The following is a 12351-nucleotide window of genomic DNA, read 5'->3' as shown; positions in this document are numbered from 1 at the left end:
TGTAGCATCTCCTCTTCTTTTCAAAACAGTTTGAAGACGTCTAGGCATCGAGTTTCTTGAGTTTTGGTGTTGAAATTTGGTCCCACTCTTGCCTGATATATGTTTCCAGCTGCTGAAGAGTTCATGGTCGTCTTTGACATATTTTTCGTTTAACGATGCACCAAATGTTCTCTGTAGTTGAAAGATCTGGACTGCAGGCAGGCCAATTCAGCACCCGGACTCTTCTACGGCGAAGCCATGCTGTTGTAATAGCTGCAGTATGTGGTTTTGCATTGTCCTGCTGAAATACACAAGGCCTTCCCTGAAATAGACGTCATCTGGAGGGAGCATATGTTGCTCTAAAACCTTTATATACCTTTCAGCATTCATAGTGCCTTCCAAAACATGCAAGCTGTCCATACCGTATGCACTTATGGACTCCCATACCATCAGAGATGCTGGCTTTTGAACTGAACGCTGATAACACGCTGGAAGGTCTCCCTCCTCTTTAGCCCGGAGGACACGGCGTCCGTGATTTCCAACAAGAATGTCAAATTTGGACTCGTCTGACCATAGAACGCTTTTCCACTTTGAAACAGTCCATTTTAAATGAGCCTTGGCCCACAGGACACGACGGCGCATCTGGACCATGTTCACATATGGCTTCCTTTTTGCATGATAGAGCTTTAGTTGGCATCTGCAGATGGCACGGCGGATTGTGTTTACCGACAGTGGTTTCTGAAAGTATTCCTGGGCCCATTTAGTAATGTCATTGACACAATCATGCTGATGAGTGATGCAGTGTCGTCTGAGGGCCCGAAGACCACAGGCATCCAAAAAAGGTCTTCGTCCTTGTTCCTTACGCACAGAGATTTCTCCAGTTTCTCTGAATCTTTTGATGATGTTATGCACTGTAGATGATGAGATTTGCAAAGCCTTTGCAATTTGACGTTGAGGAACATTGTTTTTAAAGTATTCCACAATCCTTTTATGCACTCTTTCACAGCTCTGCCCATCTTTACTTCTGAGAGACTCTGCCTCTCTAAGACATCCCTTTTATAGCTAATCATGTTACAGACCTGATATCAATTAACTTAATTAGTTGCTAGATGTTCTCCCAATTTCTTGCTTTTTCAGCCATTTGTTACCCCCGTGCCAACTTTTTTTAGACCTGTAGCAGGCATCAAAGTGTAACATTTCTCAGTTTAAACATTTATGTTATCTATGTTCTATTGTGAATAAAATATTGGCTCATGTGATTTGAAAGTCTTTTAGTTTTCATTTTATTCAAATTTAAAAAAACGTCCCAACATTTCTGGAATTCAGGTTGTAAATTCAATGCCATTTCGTTGAATCAGGTTAACAATCTTAATTTTGTCCAAAACTATTAAGTTCAAGCCAGAAGATGGATGGCATGCCCAAAGTAGTTGTTTTTTTTATTATTAAAACTACTTTAATTGTTGTTAGCAGGTCCTCAGCCCAAACACATGCTCTACACTTCACCACAATGGTAACCCCCAAAAACACTAACATACCTGAAACTCTTTCAAATATAAACATAAAAGAACATTAAAACGTCTCCCAATTTTATCATCTTGATAAAAAAAATGCATAAAATAACATTTTATTTCAACATTTTATTTGCTCTCTCTATCCAGCATTGTGCAAAGCATGATGGGATGGGGAAATCCCGTGTTGGATTAACTTCATTTACGGTACTTAAGTAAATTGCACAAGAATCAAATGTTATTTTTGGCCAGGATCAAGAAAGATGTTGACCCAGGAACATTTTGTACTTGGTGAAATCATGTTCACCGGTCTGACCAACATGCAATAAAAATAAGAGATCATTAAACTTTTTTTTTTTTTTTTTTTACGAGGCATTTACATTTCTAAATGTTTAAATTATGTTTAAAACATTAGAATACTGTTTTATTTAAAATAGATGGTTGCTCACACATCAATAACTTGAACTTTCGTTGAAAATAATATAAACGTTAACCAACATAAACACAAATATTACATTTCTAAAGAAAAAAATTACTAAAATTATTTTAATGCACTGCTTCTATGCTCTCTTAGGCAAAAATGTTATACACACTTGACAGCTTGCCAAATGTAAATAAGTCAACACAGATACGCATGAGATTTAACCACCTGATCACCTTTTGGAAGATGCTAGTGGCTTTATAAAGGGGTGAGGATCAGGAGGCATTCATACTGAATCTAATACAAGCAAGGTAAGGTATCTTTAACACTGAATCGCACTTCAGCTTGACAATTTTAAGGCACCAATCTTTTTTTTTTATTTCAATGTTTGTGCTTTACCTCTTTATAATTGAACCTGTATTCTTTCTGACAGCCATGGCAGTCTTTTATGATCTTCGGCTGATGTCTCTGGTTGTGCTGATGCTGGCGTCTCAGTTGGACGTTGCCAGCGCTGCTGTTCGAGTGTTTGGCTTATATGCCAAGGGCCTCACTGGTGATCCTGGAAATGACCCTGATCCATACGTCAAGGTCTGGTGTGGCTCAACTTTTGGAGGGATGACAGAATTTTACAGGGATACTGCTAATCCTTCATGGTCTGTAGAGTTCAACTTCCCCTCTTGCACAGCAAAAGAAACCCTGAAGTTGCAGGTGTGGGACAAAGACCTGAATTTTGATGATCACTTGGGCACGTGTGTCAAACAGGTGCAATATGGGTCTTTCACTAGTTCTTGTCGTGTGAAGGGTGGAACACTTTTTTACTCATATAAGGTTCAATAAATCTGTTCCAAACCAGCATTGTGTAAAGCTGCTTTGAAACAAACCTCCACTGTAAGTCGCCTGATAGTAATAGTTGAACAGCATGTTTTGCATTGATATATGTTCATCAAAATCAACTGCTGACATACTTTTCTTCTTTAGTGAAATGCTATTCACTATCAAAAAATACTAATAAAAGTCTTAAATCAAGTTTGTCTCTGTTTTTCCCTTCATTACATGGTTGGAATAGAGTTTATCAGGCTGTTCAGAGTAAAGAACTATGGAAGCTTGTTTATGCCATGCACAGCATAAAAAATGACTTTTCTTGCAATTGCTCAATTACATTATAAAGTCTGAATTGCCAGATATAAAGTCACAATTGAGGAAAAAAATTCACAATTACCTTTTTTTTTTTTATTCTCTGGCGCAACCCAGCTTTACAATCACGTCTCTATTCTCTAGTGTTTTTGTAAATATTAAAATCTCTAAAACGACACACACACACACACACACACACACACACACATGCAAAACAGAGGGTTAACACTACAGCTCTCATGAGGCAAAACTCATCAGTGAGTGACGACTTTAATTTCGGTCTGTTTGTCCCATAAAGCTGTCATTTGCTTTATAAGACTTTGAATATAGCAAATGTGTCGTATTGGATCACATTTCTGATACTTTCATTGTGATTTTTCCCCGGCTTTTTTGGAGCGTGACCGCGCACACAGAGTCCTCATTCACTTTCATTATGTTAACACAAACAGTGTTGGGGAAAGTTACTTTTAAAAGTAATGCATTACAATATTGTGTTACTTCCTAAGAAATTAACTAATTGCGTAACTAACTTTTTATGGAAAGTAATGCGCTACTTTACTTTTGCGTTACTTTTCCTCACCTGGGCTGGGCTTGCTTGTTTGTTTTTGGCAAATGTAAAGGCCTTTTCACACCAAAAGTGAAATGAATAAGCTTCAGGCTGATCACAAATGTAATGTTTATTTAAAGTCATTTTTGCTTATTTAGTATGGATGAATTGGATCATTGAAGGTCAGCAGCAAAGACATTGATTAATAAAGTGAGATTAAATACTGTACATAAAGGCCTGGTTTCTCAGACAGGGCTTAGACTAAGTCAGGATTAGGCCTTAGTTCAATCAGGGCTTTTAAGTAGCTTTTATAAACGTACCCTAGAAAAAACATTACTGGTGTCCATCTTGAGACAAAACAATGGCACTGACATATTTTAAGATATGTCAGTGCAAGTTGCTTTCAATTAAAACGGCTACAATATGCACTTTAGTCTAGGACTAGCTTAAGCCTTGTCTGTGAAACTGGGGGAAAGTATATAAATTAATTTAATATATTTAATTATTGCAGGTTTGTGCAATATTCTGAGATGTTATTTCATTGTTTTTATTCATTTTGAAAATACTGTCTCTGTTTTTGTGCAAATGAGATGAGTAAATGCTCACATTTAGTCTAGAACTACAATAACCGTCATGTTTACACACAACTCCTCTGCACTTACTCTTGATTTCTCTCAACATGGCGACAGGAGAGCTGTCAGTCAACACATGGGAAAACAAAATAACTTGAGTTACTTATTTGAAAAGGTAACTCAGATATTTTGTTGTAAATTTTAAAAGTAATGTGGTACTTTACTAGTTACTTGAATAAGAATTCGTGTTCTGTATGGACCTGTATTTACTCATCAGTTTTTGATGTTGAAACACTGTGATTATTATAAATGTTGTTGGACAACGTTAGCTAAAAAGAAAAGTAGACAAAAAAAAAAACATGAAATTTTCGAGGGTTTTGGATATTAGCGTTCATGAGATGTAAGGCTAGCTATTTCATTATTCACATCTTATTGGAGACACTTTAACCCTTTTTCCCCTTTCTACTTTCTTTATATTATTAGATAAATGTGAATGTAAAATGGATTCAATTAATGTACTTGAAGAAACGAATCTTTCCTTCTTTCCCTATGCCCAGTGAGCTTTCCGAAGATTCTAGTGCCTTGCATTATTCTTTTATTTAATTTTTTTTTTTTTTTTTTTTTGCTTCTGGGTTTGATATATAAGGCAGTGGAGAGTCTCAAGCGTGCGCTTGGTTTGGAGTGCTGGTCTTTTTGACTTCACAGAGGGTGAATATTAATATATTGCGGGGTCGAGGTGTCGTTTTGGGTGCCGTTTTGAACTGGCTACGACTGAAACCATTTGATGGCACAGTCCTAGCCTTTAGGCAGAGTTGCAAAAAGCTTCATATATAAGGTGCAGAAACACATGGTCCAGCCATTATATCACATTCAAAGGCTGTGAAAGTACTTGAGGATTGAGTTTTAGATACTTTGATCGGTCTAGCTTAGTATGCAAGTGTAGAAAAGACAGTTAGCAACCCTCACCGACACAAGAGCGCAACGCTCTGCCAAAACAGCACTGTTGAAGAGTAGCCTAATTCTCACTGATTTCTCATCAATCCTCTACTTTTTAACTCGCACTGCCCATATAAGTTCTCACCGTACTGGCAACGGCCTTCGGTTTTATGGCAGATCAGTATGATATTTAACATTGTACAAAATGTTAAAAGAATTCCTTAAAACGAAAACCAAACAAAAACAAGTAGGGAATCATCTGCAATGTTTAACTGTCTGTTTTGCACTAAGTATAGGATGTTCAAGCTTCATATAAAACTGCGCTTTGCGCTCCAATAAAACAGCGTTTGTTACCTTATTTGTAAACTTAATAAAAGTCATTTAAATAAGTCAAGCTTGCCTCTGATTCTCAATTCACACTGGATCCTGGATTAGTTATCATGCAGTTCAGAGCAATAAAGCTGATGAAATTTACTTTTGATACATACAGTGCGCTCCACAAATATTGGCACCCTTGGTAAATATGAGCAAAGGCGGCTGTGAAAATTAATCTGCATTGTTAATCCTTTTGATCTTTCATTCAAGAAATTCACAAAATTGTGGTATTTCATAGTATTTCATATATAAATTTGTTTTATATATGAAATACTATTTTAACAAAACTTCACCAATGCTTATTAGAAATGCTTTTGTCTGCCAAGTCACCATGTTCAACCAGGTCACCATGTTTTTGCCAAGTAAGACAAAAAAAAAATATGTTGGATTTACTTAACTTTAGTTCCACGTAACTGGCCTATGTTGCATTTAATTAACATTATTTATTTCAGTAAACTTAAATGTATTACATAAGGTTAATTCAATGCCATTTCGGTGAATCAGGTTAACAATCTTAATTTTGTCCAAAACTAGTTCAATTATCCTAAAATTAATATCAAACAAACATTAAAACAAACAATCCATTTTAATTGGTTAGTTCATTTAGTGAATGCATTCAAGAACAAATTTTACAAATGTTACCTAACAAGAATAGCCTTAAAAAAATCTTTACGCTGTAAAGATTTTATTGTTAGGCGTTAGCCAGAAGATGGATGGCATGCCCAAAGTAATTGTTTTTTTTATTATTAAAACTACTTTAATTGTTGTTAGCAGGTCCTCAGCCCAAACACATGCTCTACACTTCACCACAATGGTAACCCCCAAAAACACTAACATACCTGAAACTCTTTCAAATATAAACATAAAAGAACATTAAAACGTCTCCCAATTTTATCATCTTGATAAAAAAAATGCATAAAATAACATTTTATTTCAACATTTTATTTGCTCTCCCTATCCAGCATTGTGCAAAGCATGATGGGATGGGGAAATCCCGTGTTGGATTAACTTCATTTACGGTACTTAAGTAAATTGCACAAGAATCAAATGTTATTTTTGGCCAGGATCAAGAAAGATGTTGACCCAGGAACATTTTGTACTTGGTGAAATCATGTTCACCGGTCTGACCAACATGCAATAAAAATAACATCATTAAACTTTTTTTTTTTTTTTTTTTTTACGAGGCATTTACATTTCTAAATGTTTAAATTGTTTAAAACATTAGAATACTGTTTTATTTAAAATAGATGGTTGCTCACACATCAATAACTTGAACTTTTGTTGAAAATAATATAAACGTTAACCAACATAAACACAAATAGTACATTTCTAAAGAAAAAAATTACTAAAATTATTTTAATGCACTGCTTCTATGCTCTCTTAGGCAAAAATGTTATACACACTTGACAGCTTGCCAAATGTAAATAAGTCAACACAGATACGCATGAGATTTAACCACCTGATCACCTTTTGGAAGATGCTAGTGGCTTTATAAAGGGGTGAGGATCAGGAGGCATTCATACTGAATCTAATACAAGCGAGGTAAGGTATCTTTAACACTGAATCGCACTTCAGCTTGACAATTTTAAGGCACCAATCTTATTTTTTCATTTCAATGTTTGTGCTTTATCTCTTTATAATTGAACCTGTATTCTTTCTGACAGCCATGGCAGTCTTTTATGATCTTCGGCTGATGTCTCTGGTTGTGCTGATGCTGGCGTCTCAGTTGGACGTTGCCAGCGCTGCTGTTCGAGTGTTTGGCTTACATGCCACGGGCCTCACTGGTGATCCTGGAAATGACCCTGATCCATACGTCAAGGTCTGGTGTGGCTCACGTTTTGGAGGGATGACAGAATTTTACAGGGATACTGCTAATCCTTCATGGTCTACAGAGTTCAACATCCCCTACTGCACAGCAAAAGAAACCCTGAAGTTGCAGGTGTGGGATAAAGACCTGAATTTTGATGATCACTTGGGCACGTGTGTCAAACAGGTGCAATATGGGTCTTTCACTAGTTCTTGTCGTCTGAAGGGTGGAACACTTTTTTACTCATATAAGGTACAATAAATCTGTTCCAAACCAGCATTGTGTAAAGCTGCTTTGAAACAAACCTCCACTGTAAGTCGCCTGATAGTAATAGTTGAACAGCATGTTTTGCATTGATATATGTTCATCAAAATCAACTGCTGACATACTTTTCTTCTTTAGTGAAATGCTGTTCACTATCAAAAAATACTAATAAAAGTCTTAAATCAAGTTTGTCTCTGTTTTTCACTTCATTACATGGTTGGAATAGAGTTTATCAGGCTGTTCAGAGTAAAGAACTATGGAAGCTTGTTTATGCCATGCACAGCATAAAAAATGACTTTTCTTGCAATTGCTCAATTACATTATAAAGTCTGAATTGCGAGATATAAAGTCACAATTGAGGAAAAAAATTCACAATTACCTTTTTTTTTTATTCTCTGGCGCAAACCAGCTTTACAATCACGTCTCTATTCTCTAGTGTTTTTGTAAATATTAAAATCTCTAAAACAACACACACACACACACACACACACACACACACACACACACACACACACACACATGCAAAACAGAGGGTTAACACTACAGCTCTCATGAGGCAAAACTCATCAGTGAGTGACGACTTTAATTTCGGTCTGTTCGTCCCATAAAGATGTCATTTGCTTTATAAGACTTTGAATATAGCAAATGTGTCGTATTGGATCACATTTCTGATACTTTCATTGTGATTTTTCCCCGGCTTTTTGGAGCGTGACCGCGCACACAGAGTCCTCATTCACTTTCATTATGTTAACACAAACAGTGTTGGGGAAAGTTACTTTTAAAAGTAATGCATTACAATATTGTGTTACTTCCTAAGAAAGTAACTAATTGCGTAACTAACTTTTTATGGAAAGTAATCCGCTGCTTTACTTTTGTGTTACTTTTCCTCACCTGGGCTGGGCTTGCTTGTTTGTTTTTGGCAAATGTAAAGGCCTTTTCACACCAAAAGTGAAATGAATAAGCTTCAGGCTGATCACAAATGTAATGTTTATTTAAAGTCATTTTTGCTTATTTAGTATGGATGAATTGGATCATTGAAGGTCAGCAGCAAAGACATTGATTAATAAAGTGAGATTAGATACTGTACATAAAGGCCTGGTTTCTCAGACAGGGCTTAGACTAAGTCAGGATTAGGCCTTAGTTCAATCAGGGCTTTTAAGTAGCTTTTATAAACGTACCCTAGAAAAAACATTACTGGTGTCCATCTTGAGACAAAACAATGGCACTGACATATTTTAAGATATCAGTGCAAGTTGCTTTCAATTAAAACAGCTACAATATGCACTTTAGTCTAGGACTAGCTTAAGCCTTGTCTGTGAAACTGGGGGAAAGTATATAAAGTAATTTAATATATTTAATTATTGCAGGTTTGTGCAATATTCTGAGATGTTATTTCATTGTTTTTATTCATTTTGAAAATACTGTCTCTGTTTTTGTGCAAATGAGATGAGTAAATGCTCACATTTAGTCTAGAACTACAATAACCGTCATGTTTACACACAACTCCTCTGCACTTACTCTTGATTTCTCTCAACATGGCGACAGGAGAGCTGTCAGTCAACACATGGGAAAACAAAATAACTTGAGTTACTTATTTGAAAAGGTAACTCAGATATTTTGTTGTAAATTTTAAAAGTAATGTGGTACTTTACTAGTTACTTGAATAAGAATTCGTGTTCTGTATGGACCTGTATTTACTCATCAGTTTTTGATGTTGAAACACTGTGATTATTATAAATGTTGTTGGACAACGTTAGCTAAAAAGAAAAGTAGACAAAAAAAAAAAAAACATGAAATTTTCGAGGGTTTTGGATATTAGCGTTCATGAGATGTAAGGCTAGCTATTTCATTATTCACATCTTATTGGAGACACTTTAACCCTTTTTCCCCTTTCTACTTTCTTTATATTATTAGATAAATGTGAATGTAAAATGGATACAATTAATGTATTTGAAGAAACGAATCTTTCCCTCTTTCCCTATGCCCAGTGAGCTTTCCGAAGATTCTAGTGCCTTGCATTATTCTTTTATTTAATTTTTTTTTTTTGCTTCTGGGTTTGATATATAAGGCAGTGGAGAGTCTCAAGCGTGCGCTTGGTTTGGAGTGCTGGTCTTTTTGACTTCACAGAGGGTGAATATTAATATATTGCGGGATCGAGGTGTCGTTTTGGGTGCCGTTTTGAACTGGCTACGACTGAAACCATTTGATGGCACAGTCCTAGCCTTTAGGCAGAGTTGCAAAAAGCTTCATATATAAGGTGCAGAAACACATGGTCCAGCCATTATATCACATTCAAAGGCTGTGAAAGTACTTGAGGATTGAGTTGTAGATACTTTGATCGGTCTAGCTTAGTATGCAAGTGTAGAAAAGACAGTTAGCAACCCTCACCGACACAAGAGCGCAACGCTCTGCCAAAACAGCACTGTTGAAGAGTAGCCTAATTCTCACTGATTTCTCATCAATCCTCTACTTTTTAACTCGCACTGCCCATATAAGTTCTCACTGTACTGGCAACGGCCTTCGGTTTTATGGCAGATCAGTATGATATTTAACATTGTACAAAATGTTAAAAGAATTCCTTAAAATGAAAACCAAACAAAAACAAGTAGGGAATCATCTGCAATGTTTAACTGTCTGTTTTGCACTAAGTATAGGATGTTCAAGCTTCATATAAAACTGCGCTTTGGATGGCATGCCCAAAGTAGTTGTTTTTTTTTATTATTAAAACTACTTTAATTGTTGTTAGCAGGTCCTCAGCCCAAACACATGCTCTACACTTCACCACAATGGTAACCCCCAAAAACACTAACATACCTGAAACTCTTTCAAATATAAACATAAAAGAACATTAAACATTAAAACATCTCCCAATTTCATCATCTTGATAAAAAAAATGCATAAAATAACATTTTATTTCAACATTTTATTTGCCCTCCCTATCCAGCATTGTGCAAAGCATGATGGGATGGGGAAATCCCGTGTTGGATTAACTTCATTTACGGTACTTAAGTAAATTGCACAAGAATCAAATGTTATTTTTGGCCAGGATCAAGAAAGATGTTGACCCAGGAACATTTTGTACTTGGTGAAATCATGTTATTTAAAATAGATGGTTGCTCACACATCAATAACTTGAACTTTTGTTGAAAATAATATAAACGTTAACCAACATAAACACAAATATTACATTTCTAAAGAAAAAAATTACTAAAATTATTTTAATGCACTGCTTCTTTGCTCTCTTAGGCAAAAATGTTATACACACTTGACAGCTTGCCAAATGTAAATAAGTCAACACAGATACGCATGAGATTTAACCACCTGATCACCTTTTGGAAGATGCTAGTGGCTTTATAAAGGGGTGAGGATCAGGAGGCATTCATACTGAATCTAATACAAGCAAGGTAAGGTATCTTTAACACTGAATCGCACTTCTGCTTCTTGACAATTTTAAGGCACCAATCTTATTTTTTCATTTCAATGTTTGTGCTTTACCTCTTTATAATTGAACCTGTATTCTTTCTGACAGCCATGGCAGTCTTTTATGATCTTCGGCTGATGTCTCTGGTTGTGCTGATGCTGGCGTCTCAGTTGGACGTTGCCAGCGCTGCTGTTAGAGTGTTTGGCTTACATGCCACGGGCCTCACTGGTGATCCTGGAAATGACCCTGATCCATACGTCAAGGTCTGGTGTGGCTCAACTTTTGGAGGGATGACAGAATTTTACAGGGATACTGCTAATCCTTCATGGTCTGTAGAGTTCAACTTCCCCTCTTGCACAGCAAAAGAAACCCTGAAGTTGGAGGTGTGGGACAAAGACCTGAATTTTGATGATCACTTGGGCACGTGTGTCAAACAGGTGCAATATGGGTCTTTCACTGGTTCTTGTCGTCTGAAGGGTGGAACACTTTTTTACTCATATAAGGTACAATAAATCTGTTCCAAACCAGCATTGTGTAAAGCTGCTTTGAAACAAACCTCCACTGTAAGTCGCCTGATAGTAATAGTTGAACAGCATGTTTTGCATTGATATATGTTCATCAAAATCAACTGCTGACATACTTTTCTTCTTTAGTGAAATGCTATTCACTATCAAAAAATACTAATAAAGGTCTTAAATCAAGTTTGTCTCTGTTTTTCCCTTCATTACATGGTTGGAATAGAGTTTATCAGGCTGTTCAGAGTAAAGAACTATGGAAGCTTGTTTATGCCATGCACAGCATAAAAAATGACTTTTCTTGCAATTGCTCAATTACATTATAAAGTCTGAATTCCAAGATATAAAGTCACAATTGAGGAAAAAAAGTCAGAATTGTGAGATATAAAGTCACAATTACCTTTTTTATTTTTTATTGTGTGGCGCAAACCAGCTTCACAATCAGTTCTTTATTCTCTAGTGTTTTTGCAAATATTAAAACCTCTAAAACGACACACACACACACACACACACACACACACACACACACATACAACAGACGGTTAACACTACAGCTCTCATGAGGCGAAACTCATCAGTGAGTGACGACTTTAATTTTGGTCTGTTCGTCCCATAAAGCTTTTGTTCCCATTTTCTTCATAAGACTTAGAATATAGCGAATGTGTCACATTTTATCACTTTTATGATACTTTTAGGCTATTGTGATGTTTCCTCAGCATTTTGGAGCGTGACCACGCACAGTCCTCATTCACTTTCATTATATTAACACAAATAATCATAAAAAAAAAAAAAGAAAAAGAAAAAGCCATATGGATTTAGACATGAGATTGATGAGGACAGAATTTTCTTTTTTTTAATAAACTGCTCCTTTA

The 12351-nt window shown here is 36.0% G+C and overlaps 1 long non-coding RNA gene across 1 annotated transcript; it reads left to right on the top strand.

Annotated features, from left to right (window-relative positions):
* Nucleotides 1-3756: 3756 nt before the first annotated feature.
* On the top strand, nt 3757-11491 carry LOC127511544 (uncharacterized). Its single transcript, XR_007930058.1, has 5 exons — nt 3757-3771; nt 6857-7014; nt 7137-8583; nt 10790-10947; nt 11073-11491. It is a non-coding gene; the product is annotated as an uncharacterized LOC127511544 (long non-coding RNA).
* The last annotated feature ends 860 nt before the right edge of the window (nt 11492-12351 follow it).

Source organism: Ctenopharyngodon idella, chromosome 4, assembly GCF_019924925.1.
Source record: "Ctenopharyngodon idella isolate HZGC_01 chromosome 4, HZGC01, whole genome shotgun sequence".
NCBI lineage: Eukaryota > Metazoa > Chordata > Actinopteri > Cypriniformes > Xenocyprididae > Ctenopharyngodon > Ctenopharyngodon idella.
The sequence above is the reverse complement of the archived record's forward strand: the minus strand, read 5'-3'. Positions and strand labels throughout refer to the sequence as shown.